Source organism: Equus quagga, chromosome 14 (genome assembly GCF_021613505.1).
Source record: "Equus quagga isolate Etosha38 chromosome 14, UCLA_HA_Equagga_1.0, whole genome shotgun sequence".
NCBI classification, from domain to species: Eukaryota; Metazoa; Chordata; class Mammalia; order Perissodactyla; family Equidae; genus Equus; species Equus quagga.
Window position 1 is genome coordinate 72,370,245 of NC_060280.1, and position 5,310 is coordinate 72,375,554.

Below are 5,310 nucleotides of genomic sequence, written 5' to 3' on the forward strand. Positions count from 1 at the left end.
CCGCTTGGCAAGCCATGCTCTGGTAGGCATCACACATATAAAGTAGAGGAGGACGGGCATGGATGTTAGCTCAGGGCCAGTGTTCCTCAGTAAAAAGAGGAGGATTGGAGGCAGAGCTCAGGGCTAATTTTCCTTAAAAAAAAAAAGCCTCAAAATGCACTTATAATTAAAATAGAATTATAATTATTTTATCACATATTTCCAAATAAAATATTTTCATAATCTTTAATGAAAATGTATACTTGTTTTTAGAACATATTTTTTTTCTATCAGGTTTTCTGAATTTACCAACAATTACCTACCGAGAATTCTTACAAATTATAACCGTAAATTTTTTTACGATCCCAACAAAAAATATTGAGTGTAAAGAAGGTAACATAGAAATTTAAATTATTTTTAAAACTACCCCAAAATTTACAACTGAAATCATTCAAATACTGTAAGAGCTTTTTTTTTTCATTGACAAATTTAATGTTAAACAAATTTAGAACCAATTGCACTTTTTTCATTTCAAATACTTCAGAATAACAAGAAGCCATGATTTGCAGAAGCTTATGCATTCTTAGCTTAGATGATACTAAGAGGATACATAACTGGAAATGGACAAAGTATAGGAAATGAGGAGACAGAGACTGGGGCTTCTGCGGTGAACAGATTCAGGATTCAATCCCTGGCCTCACATCACCACAGACTGCAGACCAATGGGTGACTGTTGTGCTCCTTGGGTACCCGAAACATAAACTCCTCCAGCATCCCCATGGGTTTCTTATCCACGATGGGCACTCTCCCCTCTGCACATGGCTGCTGTGACTGGTGACCAGGTGGTGGTGCACCTCTTCAGTTGGGCTTTTTAAATGGATCAGTGAGTGCCATTTTGTCTCATTGTTCTTGCGGCTTGCCAAAGACACGGGAGTGGATCACATCAAACCTCCTTTACTCTTGACCTCCCAGGAGCCGCTTTCTAGCTACAATCAGACTGAAACCCCAACTGGACAAGGCAAAATTTCACTGGGCTGGGTTCAATTCCTTAACCTGTGACCCATTTGCTGTACTGTCTGCCATGCAATGTTTAGAAAACTCTGTCCCAATTTTTATCCATGGGTAAGAACTTTGGATAGAAGAATCTAAAAAGTTTTCCATTTAAAAGTCAGCCTCGGTGCTAAGGAAAATCAAGAACCTAATATCATTTCAATTCCTTTACATGATGGAATGAAATTGGTTCATAAATGGACCCCATTCTATGAGCACCAAAATAACATGTTTTTAAGATTTCTAGCATCATGCTTTCCCTTAAACTTAAATGGTTGGATGTTACCCTTTGAAGTTAATGTTATTTAACCTACTTAAAAGAAAAATTATAATTAATGTAATTAAATTTTTATACATAAAAGATATACCTTTAACATATATTAATTTGGGTTGAATGTAAGTGAAACAAAATTTTTCCAGTTTAAATTGTTCGCAAAATAACTATGGCTATTCTGAATTTATTTTGCATTGAGTTTTTTATTATATTAATTAAATTATAATAAAAAAACACAAGGCTTGAATTTAAACAATTTTATTTATAAATAAAGTTTCTTTTAATTAAAAAGTTAAGTCAATTAGATTTGCCAAGTCAACACAAGAAATTCGACCTGTAAAAAGAGACGCTTGACTTCACAGAATTTAGCCAGGCTGTTTTCTGATTCATACTCCACCATGGGGTGCTGGTGCCGGCATATAGTACTCAGACGGCAAGTTATGTGCTGTGACTGTGACTCACATTTTACTTTTTTGTTAAGTACCAAGGATTTATAGACATGGATGTTATACATCTTATTCTATGTCTTTGTTAAAGCATGCTAACTTCTAAAAACATGTCCTTTAGAGTAAAATTCAAACTAAAGGGTTTTAAGTTATTTGATTAACCAGGCCCCTTAGTGGTTCTAGACAAAACAAGGAAAGAAGCAGATAGCAGGCATGCAGATTCTACTTGAGGAATAAAAGTTTTAAACCAAATTATGACAGTGAGATAAGTATTACAATAAATATAATTACCTTATTTTCTGCTCTCATAGCTGTAATTTTAATCAGATTTAAGTGAAGTTCTTAATTGGAATAGTTATCCCATAAGGATATTCTTATAACTGATGTTGTAGAACTTTTTGAGTCATGATATCTTTGTATAAGCATAAAAACTACAGAAATAGTTAAGTACAACCTCTGACTAGGACATATACTCTCAGGGACACCTTGACACTAAAGTCATTGGAAGTGGCAATGGACAGCAGACAGTTTATCTTCTGTGTAACACACAACACAAAATAATTTTGTAGAGCCCCATTTTCTATTTGTAAATAAATAATTCTGTTTGTTTCCAGCTGATAGCATAATATCTTATAAGCCTGTTAAAGTCCACATACTACTATGAAAATTGTGACATGCCTCACCAGGGAGGCTCATCCCCGAACTCTTCAACCTTACTACCCCAGGAAATGATCACTATTATAAAAAGATTGTGATAAAACAGTTCTTTGTAACTCCCCTCTTTACCCCACTTTAAAATCAAACTTCTCCAAGGTCAGGTGCATTTTTCTAGTTGGGCATCAAACCTTGCAGACCATCTCTCCGCAATAGGTATCTTGGCTGAGGACATTATTCCCATGAAAACTCCCACTTCCAAGCTCATTCTGAAACAAATCTTCAGAATTTTTCTCTGTTGCTTCAAAATTATTTCTTTCCCTCCATTTCTTTGTGAGATGGACAGTGGGTTCACAATCTGGGCTCTGCATTATTAGCTGTGTGGTCTTGAGAAAATCACATAGCTATTTCCTCACCTAAAGAACAGGATAATGAGACTTATCTTTGAACAAGATTTGTAAAAATGTGGCACCACAGTATGCACCACAGATTTAATTTTTCTTTTAGAGACAAAAGGGGAGTCCAATGTACATATTGAAAGAATAAATCTCAATATGACAAGATTTCTGTCATATATTTTTGCTTATTTTTGAAAGCAGGAAACACGTAACAAGGGGAACCATTGTTACAAAGTACGGAAAACAAATCCTCTTGATATTATCCGTGGCACTGTATTCCGTAGCCAAGAATATCACCTTACCTTATTTTTTTTGAGGAAGATTAGCCCTGAGCTAACATCTGCTGCCAATCCTCTCTTTTTGCTGAGGAAGACTAGTCCTGAGCTAACATCTGTGCCCATCTTCCTCTACTTTATATGTGGGATGCCTGCCATAGCATGGCCTGACAAACTGTGCCATGTCCACACCCGGAATCTGAACCAGTGAACCCTGGGCCACCGAACCGGAATGTGCGAACTTAACAGCTGCACCACTGGGCAGCCCCATCACTGTAATTTTTAATCACAATCATAACCCAGAGATGCATAGACAAGGTAGTGACAATTTCAACTCTATTTACGACACAATGTCACTTGACCAATGCAATAAATAGAGGCGTTCATTATCTGTAGGGATTGAGAAAGGTGGGTAGAACAGTGTTGCTCATTTGTTCTCAAGCATCTTATAGAATAAATAGCATGGTCCAACAAGGTCCTCCATTCTTTAACATATGTGAGACTGAAATTCCAAAACAACAACCATTACTAAGAAACTCTGAAAAATTCTGTAAATTTTTATAGCTTTAAGATGTCCACAATTTTTGTCATTCCTTTTCCATTTTACCGCAATTATAAGTAATAAAACCCTTGATTTCAGAGAAAATAGGAAAGAAATGAATGGGTCAGACAGCACACCACTCATGGTTTACCTTAAATGAGAAAGACACACAATAAAAATAGTAGGTAGTATTATCCTTAGGTAGCACAGGTCATCAGCCCATTGTCTCCAAATTGTGTGGGTCACTGTAGCACTGAGGATAACACTCCAGTCCAAGAATAGGCCCATAAAGTTACGCTATGTCTTAAGAGAAAAAAAGATATTGGAGCAGAAACCCTGCCAAGGAAAACTTAGAAAGATAAATGAGGAAAATGAAAAAAAGAACAGGAGGAAGAGGTTGCAAAGGAGCAGGAAGAAGGAAAAAAGACGCTGCAAAGGAGGCATAGATGGTTCTGCTCAGTTTATAATTCTCTTCATTGTTTTCTTCAGAGCAAATTTGATATCCTTGTTCCTGAGGCTATAAATAAGAGGATTCAGCATGGGCACCACATTGCTGTAAAACACTGAGAAAAGTTTCTCCTGGAACAGAGACCCAGCAGAGGATGGCTTGACATCAACGAGCAGCACAAATCCATAGAAGAGACCAACTCGTGTTATGTGGGGGCCACAGGTGCTGAAGGCTTTGAACCAAACTTTAGCTGATACGATGTGAAGGATGCTGAAAAGAATCAAAGCATAAGTAATAAAAATAATGAGGCTGGATATTATGATAACTGCACCAGCAATAAGAGAAATCACAAGCTCATTGGCATAGGTGTTGCTGCAGGAAAGCTGTAGGAGGGGGATGATGTCACACATGTAACTGTTGATAATGTTGGAATCACAAAAGTTCAGCCTGATCACATACCCTGTGTGGACCATGGCACCAGCAAACCCCCAAATGTGTGAAACAGACATCTGCAGAGAACAGATCTGAGGGGACGTGGTGATTGTGTACAGCAGGGGTTTACAGATGGCCACATAGCGATCGTAAGGCCATGGCTGTCAATACACAGCACTCAGAACTAATGAAAAAGCAGAAGAAAAATAGCTGTGTCATGCATCCTGTAAAGGAGATGATGTTCCTCTCTGAAAGAAAGATTATCAGCATTTTGGGGGTAAAGACAAAGGAATAACAGACATCAACAAAGGACAGATTGAACAGGAAAAAATACATGGGGATGTTAAGGTGCAAATTCAGGGAAATTAAATTAATTAAGCTCAAATTGCCCACCACAGTGATCATGTAGTTCACCAGAAACAGAAAAAACAGGGGCAGCTGGAGATCAGGTTGGTCTGTTCAACCCATAAGGATAAACTCAGTCACTGAGGAGTCATTTTCCACAGCCATTCACTTCCCAGGTTTGGTCTTCAGGAACTGGAGTAGAAGATGACATTAACAATGGACCCTCACTCTTTGTCTCCAGAGGGAGAGTTGGATCTGCTGATTTACAAAATCAAAGTTGCCTGAAGATACACAGCATAGCACCTAAACAGCAAGATTTCCTATGATTTTCCTACTGATTCCTCATTTTCCCCTTTACCCCTACTCATGTTGTTTGTCTGTGTCTAGAAATAATGCTAGTAGACTGCTAATGTTTTTACACATCACATCCTCCCTTCTCCCCAGTCTCCATTAAGGATCCAGGCTGAA

The 5,310-nt window shown here is 37.7% G+C and overlaps 1 pseudogene; it reads right to left on the minus strand.

Annotated features, from left to right (window-relative positions):
- Window positions 1-4,073: 4,073 nt before the first annotated feature.
- On the minus strand, window positions 4,074-5,007 carry LOC124225392 (olfactory receptor 143-like; annotated as a pseudogene).
- Window positions 5,008-5,310: the final 303 nt, after the last annotated feature.